Source organism: Periplaneta americana, chromosome 5 (assembly GCF_040183065.1).
Source record: "Periplaneta americana isolate PAMFEO1 chromosome 5, P.americana_PAMFEO1_priV1, whole genome shotgun sequence".
NCBI classification, from domain to species: domain Eukaryota; kingdom Metazoa; phylum Arthropoda; class Insecta; order Blattodea; family Blattidae; genus Periplaneta; species Periplaneta americana.
The window spans coordinates 141,653,215-141,668,338 of NC_091121.1; positions in this window are offsets into that span (position 1 = coordinate 141,653,215).

Genomic DNA, 15,124 nt, shown 5'->3' on the forward strand with positions numbered 1-15,124 from the left:
GAAGTTAGTACAGAAACCACCACTGGTCGTAGTTTTCATGCCAAGTACCTTTCCTCCGTCTCCTTACTTCATAGGCTCTCTGTCGTATGTAGTCACTGCAGCTCGAGTTTTGGTCACCTCTGCTATAAATAAACAATTTTTCAGTATTTTTTACTTTCATTAAGGGAATCAAATTTTTAATTAAAGTCGCAAAGGAGATAGGAATATTTTAATGTTTCATTGATTGAAATTATTTCATCAGACAAATAACAGGATAAAGATGAAAAATACAGTTCAGGCATTTTATAGGATTAACAGCAAAAAGAAATTTGTGTGGGTAAATTTCATATGATATGTTTTAAAATATAATTATAACATTTTCAGATTAGCAACAAGAAATAAACGTACATTAATTCACTCTATGGGAGTGCATGTTCCTTTCCGCTTCAAAGGCTGTTATTTTATTTAGTGGTCGCCGTCAATCTCCTGTTTCAGTCGCCCAACATTTCAAACCCTAATCAAAGTCCGTTTTGTAATTAAACGAGCTGTGAAGAGAATTTTATTTTATTTAAATTCATTTTGTGTAAAATATAATTAAATGCCTAATTTCTAAGGTTTATCCAATAGACGTCTCATATTGCGAAACGCCAATAGCTTATCCAATGGGCGATTAATTAATTACCGGTATTGCTAGTTCTCATCAAGAGAAAAATTAAGGAGTGAAAGTAGATAAAACTGTAGAAAATCGAATGCAAGACAGCTCCTTAAATACAGAGTGGAAGTCAAGTAACCTTCCAGATTAAAAGAGACGATAGGGTACACTTAAATTAATAGAAAAATCTATATTACGTTTTGTGATTAAATGCACGGTTATTAAAAAAATTATGTTTTAAGTTTTTTAGCAGTCCGGCAATATCGCTGCTAACATACTCTTCTCGTGATACAGTTGTAAGAGGTCAGCGAACGTGGTCTGTCTCGCTAGGTGAGCTGCTTTGTGGTTCGATGTTACAATCTGTTCGCATGTGCAGTGGATTGAAATTAGTGGTTTTTTAAATTAAATTTACACGAAAACCGTCCACGTTATTGAAATATGCCAGAGGAATAAATTATTTTTCATTACATTTTCTATCGACTTGGACAAAAATCACGATACTACTCGCAATAGGCTACTTGCCGAATAAAATGGTATTTGGAGAAAAACTCGGTCTGAAAATCTATTTTCTTTCACCCTGTGTATTGTAGACCTATAGGGGGCAAGAAAACGGAAGGAAGCTACAGTTCAATTTTACACACATACATAGGCATACCTACATTACAGATAAACAGACCATATACAGAGTGATTCAGGACTTTGCAACAAACTCTGGGAATCGATAGATCTCGCAATGAGATTCATTTTTCGTAAAACAACTCATGTTCTTCGATGCCTCTTTTAGGAGCTAAACGACATCGAAACAAAGACCGGTTTTAGAGACATTAACATTTACGAAATTAATTACTTTTCAAGTATGTTTGCCGAGAAGTTACAGGTGTTCAAAGTGTCTACATTGAATCTGATTACATTCATTACACCGTCGTAGCAGTGACTATCGGCTTGTGTCGAATTTGATCAAAAGCAGCTATAATACTCCCATAGTACATTCCTCTCTAGTGTCAATCAATTCGAGTGGTGTATTACTTCACATGTTCTAAAAGAAAAAAATATATTAAGGGCGTGAAATCGGGTGATCACGCTGGCCACGCAACAGGTCCGGCTCTCCCATCCATTGCTCTCCGTAAATGTTGTTCAGATACGCTCGTACAACCAGGTTGAAGTGCGTTGGGACAGTATGTTGAATCACATGTCCCCTCACATCGTGAAGGGTACATCCTCCATGTGCAGCGGAAGCGTGTTCCGAAGAGCGCTCCATTCAAACGGGGCAGCAAAATGACGGGACACTTGTAACCTGTCCGCAAAGGTACTTGAAGAACTAAATGAATAATTCATTTCATAATAACTGTAAATGTCACTAAAACTTGTCTTTTTTTCGATGTCGCGTAGCTCCTACACGAGGCATCGGAGAACGTGGGTTGTTTTACGAAAAATTATCCTCATTGCGAGATCTATCGATACCCAGAGTTCGTTGCAGAAGTCCTGAATTACCTTGCAGGTTAAAACACAGACAAATATACAATAATACGAATACATCTCATGATATCGAAAAAAAGATATTATTAGTTTAAGAAAGTTAGCTTTACAGGTAGATGTGTCCATGAAATTGTTAAAACTGAAGTCCTATAAAACAACTATCTTTCATAAATTGAACGAAACGGACCATGTGCCTATTGTTCAATTTCTATCGATACGTGAAATCTTTCTTAACCCCACAAGATATAGGCTACGTAAAAGTACATGCCTCTTAAGTGAAGACAGGTTAGGTATTGTACTGGAATATGTATAAATGTGTAATCCATGATCATATTAGCGTACAAAACCCTTGTTTGCCCAATAATGCAATACGAAGTGGTCGGTTGGGATCCGTACAGGAAAAACCAAATTGATTGAATAGAAAAGGTTTCACGCAGGGCAGAAAAATATGTCAAAATGTGGAAGAAACATGACGAAGAGATAATAAAAACTTGGGGTGGGAATTTCTCAAATCAAGGCAACGAAAAGCCAGACTGAACGCATTATTCAAGGCACATAAAGGACACAAAGCATGGACCGACATCAATACTACATTAATGACACCATAATACTTAGGCACGGCTGATAATAGTATGAACAGCTTACTGCGGCAATCTTTCAGGATGGTCCTCTCAAAATCAACATATTTAAGGAAAGGTTGAAAAGATTAAACTTAGATTTTAATTATAGGTGCAGTGTAATTAAGTTGTGATATGTAATTAAGTTGATATGTAATTAAGATGTCTTGTAATTACTTAAACTGTCAATAGTTCGATTTAATAGAAACACTGTAAGTTAGGTATATTTTTGTTTATAGTAGGCGTTATTTATAGCACAGTCTTTATTTATAATCCTAGGTTTATTGCATTTATTTATTATGAGAGTTAATTTTACGTTTATTTTATCTATGTTATATTTATTGCTGTGATTATTGTAATTGTATTGCTATAATGACTGTAATGTGATTGTATATTATATATCACTGCCACCGGTAGTATATCCAAATGCAATGTTAATACACAACAAAACCAAAACACAACGAAAACACAACAAAACCAAAACACGAAACCAAAACACAACACACAAGAAAAGCAAAACACAAAAAACAAAACTGAAACAAATACAAAAGCACAAAAACACAAACCAAAAATCACATACACATACAAACACAAACACGCCATAATACCATACATAACATAACATAACATAACATAACATAACATAACATAACATAACATAACATATCAATGATCACTTTTTGTCGTCGACGTCGAAAATTTGTTTTCCTGTGCGTATTTTATTTACCGTTATAATTATATCATTGCACAAATAATGTGATATCCATTGACATAAAGATGAACTTATAGTTTTGAACATGTTCCTGAAATTTGATATATCTTTGACTTCTTGAAAATGTTATGATATCTATTATGGAAACTGTAAGTAGTTCCGAAACAATGGAAATATTAGTCTGATCACCCGGTTTGGAAACCTGACCTCTTCTTCACAAAAATCACGTTAAAAGATAAAGTTTTATAAAATATATTAAATTTATAATAAGTATTGATATTATTCATAGTTAGAAGTCATTCGATTATAAGATTTTATGAAGTAATTTAGGATTTCATTAGAACTTACTTCTAGGCTGTAAGTAACGGGTATTTTTTGTTTTCCCCATCACCAAAACGAGCGGCTTCAGGGTAGACAAAGAAAACAGACTCCCACATTATCGCAACGGCGTGAAGTTTGAGTTTACGAAGCTAAAGCTTTTTTGCAGGGGTAATGCAGCTCTAATGTTGACATGGTTTGTCACCTTGCCTAAAAGCCACTTACACGCAGATTACGCCTTTCAACCAAGCGAGACACTACAGCCCGACCTTGAGCAAGGATATGCACGCCGGCTTAGCCTCACCTCCAAGTCTTCGCTTCACGTCTCAGTTAGTGCTTTGTGAAATTAGCGTTACTCAAACAACGTGCTCCACACAGCGGAAGCGTCGGGCATGCCACCTTACAGCATTGTTTACCTACTGATCCTCCACTCCATCTGCCAATGTTCACACTAGACCGAACTCCATTCTGAATCGGTTCAGTGAATTAATTTCTCTAGTTCTAATGCCTGGCGGGAGTATTTCATAATAAGAATCTAGCTACTGACATACTTTGAATAGCAAACATATAAAACAATTTATAACATGCTGAAACATCGGTTACAGAGTCGCCGCAAACACCACAAATTCCTCATCTTCATTGCTTACGCCTCCAAACCCCTAAAGGTTCCACATATAATTGCTCTTTCCCTTCTTTGACATCTATCCCTAAAGTCTTGTATTTTTCTGGGAAGTAACTACTTGATACAATACACCTTCGATTTAACAGACTATTGTTGGCGAAGGGGTGTCCGTTAAATCGAGAATTTTTAAAAACAATAATATCTTAATATGTAACACTTTAATTTGAACATATTAACGTTACATGTTAAACGTACAGTAATGGCAAAAAAACCGGACCGACCCTTGCAGCTGATTTCAGAGCCTTGTTCACTCAGAGCACGATAGACTGGTAACTAAGACTTTCGTGATTCGAATCCTGCCTGGAAAAGAAACTTTTTTTTTGTTCCTTATTCAAATTTATTCCTAATATTTTTAGATTCCAGCGATATTTTACTACTTAATTATCTTATTATTCCCAGAACATGAATTTTACCAGCTATCGAAAAGTAACTTATTGGGAATAAATTTGACAAAAAAAAAGTTTCCTTCCCAGGCAGGATTCGAACAAAGGAAGTCTTAGTTACCAGTCTATCGTGCTCTGGAGTGAACAAGGCTCTGAAATCAGCTACAAGGGTCGGTCCGGTTTTTTCTCAAATACTGTACAGTTCTAGAAATAAAAAAAGACCCGATTCCTTAAGCTCCTTACAGAGCGCGATTCACAGTCCAACGATTTAACAATGGTTTTTAACCCAGTATTATTTTAATGGTATTACAGGAAGGTATTCACAACTAATACAAAAAACACAAAATTAATCTGAAAATAAGATCAAATTAATGTCTTCTTCGATTTTGAAAAAATATGACAACTTATATTCCTTAAACTCAATCAAATTATTGAAAAACTATCAGCACTTGTATTATAGAAGAAAATTTGGTATAACCACGAATAACAATTTCCTTGACTTATTTTCCTTAGTTAAAAGTTCATTTGCAGAAGATTTCGAAATTATTTGCTTCTTAACTCTCGACTTAAATCGAAGAATGGTCGTTAATCTAATTTCTGAACTTTTAATCATTTTTATCCACAAACCCATGACGTTATTACCAATACTTTGTATAGTTTGGAGCAAAAAATATATAACCATGGAAATGCATTCGAAATTACACTAAATTACAGCATTGAAAGCCAAAATGCAAAGCTACTATAAGAACTCCGATAAGTATGCACACAAACATGTACGAAATTTTGTTAATATATGTACTACAATTATTGGAGAGAAATAAACTTAGAGTAATTATACAGGATACGCCCATATCAATTAATTTACTTTATTGTCTGTTTCAATATGTTTACAAAATTATTCTGCGATTCTGCTTGGCGAAACATCTACATCTGCCACAGAGCAATAATTTCTATGATGCCATAGTTCCATGCGCTGAATAATTTCCAATTCTAATATGTAAGAAAAAGTAAATGAGATGAATAATTTCCATTACTAACACATTGAAAAAAAAAACAAAGGAGAACAAATTTTCAATTTTAAGTATGCATAACATAGCCCAATAAAATGTTTCACCTTTTACTGTACATTAATAAATTTAATGAAACTTCAATAAAAATTGGTAACGCCTAAGTATGCATTTTATTTTAGAAGTCATGAATGGAAATAGATATAACATTCAGTAAGTATATACTTCTTGTCAAATGTAGGTATAATTACAACATTTGTATACAATATTCACTAGCCTATAGTCGGCCTGGTTGGCGCAGTTGGTATAGCGCTGGCCTTGTATGCCCGAGGTTGCGGGTTCGATCCCTGGCCAGGTCGATGGCATTTCGGTGTGCTTAAATGCGACAGTCTCGTGTCAGTAGATTTACCGGCATAAAAAAACTCATGTGGGACAAAATTCCGGCACACCGGCGACGGTGATATAACCTCAGCAGTTGCGAGCGTCGTTAAATAAAACATAACTTTAACTTCCATAGCCTATATACAGAAATGCACAGTCTTATTCTGTTCAAAAGTAATAGTTTTTAAACATATGAACATAAATAAATCTTGAACTTCTATTGAATATTATCAATTTAATTATAACCCGAGTTATGCAGGCCTACAGCTAAAAGAAATGAACAAGGGAATAATATATTCTAATTTTAAAAACGAGTACCAATGCATTAATATAGAAATTGGACACTCAATAGAAACCCACATAAAGTAATTCAAAGAACAACAAAAGAATAATTTGTTTATTAACGTAATTATGTGAGTGTCATGTATTTAGCGTTCCCCTAAACCACTTTTAGGGTTTACTTTAATTACTTTTCCTACATTTTAACATATCTATGAACGAACGATGGATGTAAGCATGACCTCTAGCTTCTATCTATGACACCAAATCAATATAAACCGCAGACAAATAATTCCACAGACAGAACCCCAGTCCAGAATAGTGGATTCAACGTGGCTTTAGTGCTGTTAATTAACGAATCAAAATTATTCACTTCAATATTAACCATGCAAGATACTAGAAAACTATTCCGCAAAGGTATACTGGACAGATGAAACAGTTCGAAGTAACGCACATAGGCCTAATACATACCTCGTCTGAAGTACAGTATTTCTGATACTAAATCCTAACGAAATACATTTTACATTCTCCATACACAACTGAAACATCAAAATATATTGACTCGAGAATTTAAATTTCTTAAATGATAGCGCAATTCTTTCCTACAGCAATATTAGTTAAGCGGTGTAACTCATCACACTTCTGAATTTTTGGATGCATTTTAACCTAGTTATGAACACGCATCTCCAAGAATTTGATACTTTATTTTGTGCGAGATCGTGCCTATTTGCTTGGTTTCCGCACAAAACCAATCCGCGGAAAATATAAAATTCCACATTCAGTATTCCCAATCTAACACACATAACAATTTCCCTCTTCTTACCGCTTAAATGACATATTGATTTTACTACTTTAGGCTTTTAACATATTATTTTTAGAGACGTTCAATACAGTAATAATTATAAATTGGAAATTTACCACTGCAATTTCACCTAAATTGCACTGTTAATTATCGTTTTTAAATATTTGCAAAAATTAAGTAAACTCTACAACTCCACTAAAGTTACTGCATTCGTGATGCAAGTAACATTAAGGAAGCCGTGAAAAAATGAACAAGTTACATAACCTTACCGTCTGTTTTAAGTTCGCATTTATAGACTGGGGGAAAAAAAAGACAGACGTATATCACGGCCTGCTGGAGTATAGTAAACACAGAAAACATTTTAAAGCAACAATGTTGAAGATAGATATTTTTGTTTTGCAAATTTGCCGTCATTGAACAGAAACCAAGATGGAGATTTCATTGCAACTAATTAGAAATTCCTCTTTCAGGTATGTAATAAACGATCTTCGCACAAAATAATGTACGATACACGAGCGGTATGTTTTCTTTCAATTCTCGGAAATTATAAAGCTCAACTACGTTTCGCTTTTTCAAACTTTTCCTCGAACATGAAAACTTCAACATACCGCTCTTGTAACGCATATTACTATTACATATCTTAAACACATACAGTATATGGTGCATTGTCTTCATTACACAACATGATCACCTAATACATTCTACATTCAATCAATCAACTTACCATATGGCCAGTTACTTTAATTTTCCTACATTCCTTTTTCTGCATTTCTTCATGTAATTTCAGCACAGCATAATAATAATAATAATAATAATAATAATAATAATAATAATAATAATAATAATAATAATATTGAAAGTACTCACTTACATTACGAGTATATATGGTATTCAATCAATTTTCAACATGAGTTCGTACTTACTTGTACAATCATTTTTCATATGTAATAATTGCTTATTTCATTTTTACTAGTTATCTATTCAGATTGTCTTTTTCATATTTTTCATATTTTCCATAAGATTATATGTTTAAATTCATTATTTAAAATATGCATATTTAACAAGTCATTACCCTATAACAACTTCATATTTTACTATATCTTTTTGCCATATTGATCTGAAACAAAAACATGAGTATTACAGCTTTTATTGACACATATAGTTACACATTTTTCTAGTTAAATATGCATAACTATATAACATTTAGTGATATCATATGTATCATTAATTTGTTGTTTTATCTTCTTCATGTTTTTAACTTCTTTACTGTATTATTCTTTTGCATCTTTTCACACATTTTAATATGTATACCTTGTTTTCATAAGATATTGAATATTTATGTCTGAAGATGCCATGATTTGGCGAAGACGTTCACAATACGATGTTAATAATATAATGTAAAGAAACTATTATTGTATTTTACATTTAAAAATAAGTCATATGCCTGAATATTATCTATTTTTATTTGTTGATATTTGACTTATTGGAATTTATAAAAATGAATTTGAAATGAGTAATAAACTTGTAATTCATTCAATCTTCGTTCCCCTTCGAACATAATGAAGTGTTAAATTTTAGTGCCTGTATCTTTCCATTCGTTTACTAGTTCCCCTTCAATGCAATACGTTAATGTAGACAAGTAGAAAAATTAGTGAATAATAGGCAGAGACAAAAAGGTTTTAAGATAAACAGAAAATCAGGGACAATAGTAATGGAAGATGACAATGATAGTGGAGATGGGTGAGTAGATGTAGCTGAGAATGTTTGTAAATAAGAGTAAGGTAGACAGTATTGCATAGCATTTTTTTCCTTTTCTTTTTTTCCCCCCTTTTTCGTTTCTCTTTTTCTGTATTCTGTTTTCCGCTTCCTTAAACTACTACATACACAACACCCATGCCCAAGGCAGGACTCCAACCCACAACCTTTCGGACCAAGCGATAGAGACCGCTTGAGCCATCCAGGCAGGCTCATTCGGGAATGGGATTGAGAGAAGATAAAGAAGGTGAAGAGTTGAAAGTTACTGTATATCAGAAAGGTTAGAAGAAGGAAATAGACTGAAATAGCGTTTAACTTTAGGTAATTGGAAGTTATGGGGAGATATAGATGATAGGAGAAATATTTTAGGATATATGATTGAAAGTAAACAAGTTGTGGTGAATCGTATGCAGAAATGTGAGAGAATCCATTACCTGAAAGACGTAGGACAGTGGTTGCCTAACATCACGAAATTGTGACGTAATAGAAATGCAACCCGCACACCACTGTCGCAGGGAGAGGAGTGGAGTGGGTATCTCCTCAGGTAATGCAGTGAATAACGGTGCAGAGACGGACTGTGACCAAAAAACGAAAACAATATAATATTCTTCTACTCATTAACTACACACACATTTTTCCGTGATAACTTTTATCCTCCTGTTCATTATTTATGTATTATTAATAAAATAATGTATATTTTCTTATTTACCATAAAAAGAACGTGTATTTCACATCAGCAAATATTTGAAATTAGAAAAACGTACCAGGCTGGTCACGAAGTTGTAAATTACACTACACACTTCAAAAAACGTCGAAGTATTTTACCCCGATGAAGACATAGAAGCCAATATTTTTTAATTGTTTGTTTATTAATGAAATATTCAAATTACACCACATACGTCGGAAAGAAGTCGAAGTATTTTACCCAGATTAAGAACATAGAAGCCGATTCTTTTTATTGTTGGTTTATAAATGAAATATTCAATTTACAGGTAAGGGCGTGGTAGTCTTTATATCAAGAAGAATAATGACAACGTACATTATTCTTTTATACTTCATTTAAAATTATACAAGAAATTAAGTATCTCATATTTTTACCATCTCCACAAAACAAATACTTTTGCTCCCATGCTCCTTAAAATTAAGTTTTCATATTATCTGTTTTCCTTTTTGGAAAAGACATCGAAACATAATATTATCCTACACACTTGTAAAATTACATTTGTGCGAGATCGTGCGTATTTGCTTGTTTTCCCCACAGAACCAATACGCGGTAAGTGTGAAATACTACATTCAGTATTCCCAACGTAACACACACAACAATTTCCCTTTTCTTACCGCTTAAGCGCGACATTCATTTTACTGCTTTAGGCTTTTAACATATTATTTTTAGAGACGTTTAACATAGTAATAATTATAAATTGGAAACTTACCACTGCAATTTCACCTAAATTGCAATGTTCATTATTGTTTTTAAATATTTGCAAAAATTAAGTAAAGTCTACTACTCCACGAAAGCTATTGTATTCCTGATACAAGTAACATTAAGGAAGCCGTGAAAAAATCAACAAGACTCCAGATGCCGATGTTATTACTGCAATATGTTATATAAATAATATTGTTAAAATATTAAAATGAAAAATAAATCATTACATAACCTTACCGTTTGTTTTAAGTTCGCATTTATAGACTGAGGGGGAAAAAAAGACAGACGTATATCACGGCCTGCTGGAGTAGAGATATTTTTGTTTTCTAAAGTTGCCGTCATTAAACAGAAACCATGACGGAGATTTCTTTGCAGCTAATTATAAATTCGTCTTTCAGGTATGTAATAAACGATCTTCGCACAAAATAATGTACGATACACGAGCGGTATGTCTGTTTTCATGTTCTCGGAAATTAAAAAAGCTCAACTACGTTTCGCTTTTTCAATCTTTTCCTCGAACATGAAAACATCAACATACCGCTCTTGTAACGTATATTACTATTGTACGTCCGGTGCTGATAAATGTCTTGTCTTATATCGAAGTGAATGCTGTAAATAGAGGGTGGAGATGTGATGCCATGGTTACGCTTGAGTGGAGACAGGGGCATGTGTCGCGACACAGCTTTTGGCGATCACTGCCGTAGGATGACAATGATGGTACGGACTTCGACTGTACTCGCACGTAGGCTGTTTGGATGAGCCCATTGCTCATCTAACGGGGGTGGGATGGTATGCATTAGTGTTCTGCAATGTTCGAGCATGAGAGAGGTAACCAAGACATTACAAAATTCGTCTAACTGCATATGAAAAACTAGTAGCAAGATATGTGCTAAAATCCTTAAAAACATCAGGACGCCTTTTGCAGAGCAAATATAGCGACTATCGAATATCGACAAACTTGAACCGAACATACTGCCTGTAATGCACGACGCTAAAATACAGACATCAGAAAAAAACATTTAGATGAAATATGCTGCATCAACGACACAGACATTCAAATATAAATTGGAAGAACATGCCCACAAGGGCTGGGCACATGTAGCAACAGTATGGACCTGAGAATTGGAGAACGGCACCCTGGAAGACTGAGAAGTAAACGGACCAACGATAATAGAAAGAACGCTGCTGGCAGTCTGTGGTATCGAGCAGTACAGAAACATGATGTATGAGAAAAAAACTTCAGAAAACTTATAAAAACAACAGCGTACGTACACAGTAGGCGTAAGACATTAGGTATTTGCAAGTACTAGTTAAGTGATTTTACAAAGCAAAATTAATTTACAAAGAGACTTCACACAATAACCTAACTATTAGTGTGAAATTAATGTTGCACAGTGCACATATTTCATCTTCCTATGCTCGCGGACATAGAGTGGAAGTGACAGTGAACAGCTCAGCTGCCCACATGCGAGCGTGGAAAGATAAAATGTAACCACTATAGTTGAAGTCTGAATCGTAGACTACAGTACTCATACATAGTGAAGGGCACCAAAATGAAACTGGTAATAGATCATGAGGAGAGGCCTGAAAAATATAAATACGTTTTTTCCAACATTCACAATTTTAGAAGCAATCGTTATGTTTCTATGAAGCACATGGCAACATCACGGCTACTGAAATAATTCTAGCAAATTCTGCCACCCACCCCTTACCTTCTCTTCTCCCTCTGCTCTACTCAGCATACCCACTCGACCTTGCGCTATGTTGCAAGATTTATTTTAACGATTTTCACAGTTATTCAATTTCAATTCATTGCTAAACGGTTTAACTCGCAAAAAGAAAAGCTCAAGACACAGCTGCTTAAATTATTTTTACTTATCCGCTTGTATTGCAATCGGCCATTTATTTCGGGTCGTTCCATAGAGCGCTGCGAACATTGGGCAAAGAATTTTTTTTCCCGCTTAACGGTGCTTCTTTGAAGGGAAACTGTAATAAAAGTTTTGTTGTATTTAACATGTAGAATCATTGATCATGTCCACCCTGTATAGTCAGGAAAACCAATATACGTAGCTTGGATATGGGATACGTGCAAAAGAGCTGTCCTTCAATGGGAGAGATCACTGCCCTTTATGGGATTTTTAGTCTATTATTATTATTATTATTATTATTATTATTATTATTATCATCAACATTTCATTTATTGTATTCCATCTATCTTACATTGGCAATGAAGCTTTTGGAACAAGTAAAAATTTTACAAGTTTACAATTACAATTTTTACCATTTTTTCAATTTCAATTTTTTACAATTTTTTTGGCGAGATGTAGTCACCAACTATACTACCACTACTACACTACACTACCACTACCACTACAATACTAATACACTACCTCTACCACCACCAACACCACTACTCTACCACTACCACCACCACTACCAATACAACCATCACTAATACACTACCAATACCACCACTACCACCAACACCACTACTACATCACTACACTACCACATCACCACCACTTCTACCACTAACACACTACCACTACTACCAATACCATCACCACTAATACACTACCACCACTTATACCACTATCACACTACCACTACCACCATCACTAATACAGTACCAATACCACCACCACTACTACCACCGCCACTACACTACCACTACTACCACCACTACTACCACCACTACCACCACACTACCACTACTACCACCACTACTACCACCACTACCACCACTACTACCACTACTACCACCACCACTACACTACCACTACTACCACCACCACTACACTACCACCACTACCACCACCACTACACTACCACCACTACCACCACCACTACACTACCACCACTACCACCACCACTACACTACCACCACTACCACCACCACCACTACCCTACCACCACTGCACTACCACCACCACTGCACTACCACCACCACTGCACTACCACCACCACTACACTACCACCACCACTACACTACCACCACCACTACACTACCACCACCACTACCCTACCACCACCACTACCACCCTACCACCACCACACTACTACTACCACCACCACTACTACACTACTACTACCACCACCACTACACTACTACTACCACTACCACCACCACTACACTACTACTACCACTCCCACCACCACTACACTACTACTACCACTACCACCACCACTACACTACTACTACCACTACCACCACCACTACACTACTACTACCACTACCACCACCACTACACTACTACTACCACTACCACTACTACACTACTACTACCACTACACTACCACCGCCACTACTATTACCACGCTACCACTACTACCAGTACCACCTCTAATACACTACCAATACACTACCACTACACTACACTACACTACTACTACTACCACCACCATCACAACCACCTCTACATTACTACTTCCACCGGTAGGTACACTACCACCACCACCACCACCACCAACACTACACTATCACCACCACCACACAATCACTACCACCACTACACTACCACTACCATTTCTACACCATCAGTACCAACATCACTGCTATTATTATTACATTTATTATTATTACTATTATTGGACACTTACAAGCAATTAAGCAACAGGAATACTGGATATCTGGTTAACATTAACTGTGCCCTTCGATTAGTGTAAAATGGAACATGTACAGCTCAAGACACACATGAATAGTCCTTGTCAAAAGGAGGTAAATTCCAAGTACCTTCAATAAATCGAACCTGGACCTTCTTAGTTTATGGCGCCATATGTGCTTTAAACTTAAGGAAAAGTGATATTTAAAAGAAGAACACAGAGCTCAGATTAATCATATCCCTGGCACGCACAGTACACTAATTCAGCAGTCTTAATCACCTGCTTATCATTCATTAGCCTTCTTGTTATGTTAAGTACTGAAATGCAGAATTCGTTCGAAGATGAAGGGTTGAATAGAGAAGGAGTGCGAAGTACAAACTATAAATTATTCATATACTACAGGGTACGTCGTTGCATGCAATTTTCTGCAGGTTTAAAAATAAACGTGTATGGTGAAATATACAGCCTGCCTTATTTTATGGATACATTCTTCATATAAAAACATAAACATTGTTCTCATAAAAAAATTTAACATTTACCTCACGGAGTGTCGGATATTTTCTTTTTAGCCGTGGCCTTATTTCTGAGTGAATCTATGCGATCCAGTTTCAATTCACGACAGAGAATTGGAGGTTTATTTTGCTTACGTAGGACCGGGGGCTAGGAAATTCCACTAAATATCAATGTTTTACTTTTGTTTACAATATCCTCACTGGCGTAAAGTCAAAAGGAGACGAAATAGACAGTGGCAAAGGACTCAATATATTATTGGTGAAATATTTACTGAAAAACTATTAAACGAAAAGTCCTAGCATACACTAGATTAAGAGACAATCTTTGGCAGTTGGATTTGAATTGAAAATGAAATACATTATTATGTATTCGTCGAAGCATTTAAAATCAGACTTTTGACAATTTTTTTTACAATTATGCCACATTTACAATTTGTCTACAATAGACAATAAGTAAATATTATAAAAGAATATGACATGAGCGGAGATGTTATCCCATGACAACACTCCAAAAGAAAAATAACAATGTAACTTTTGACA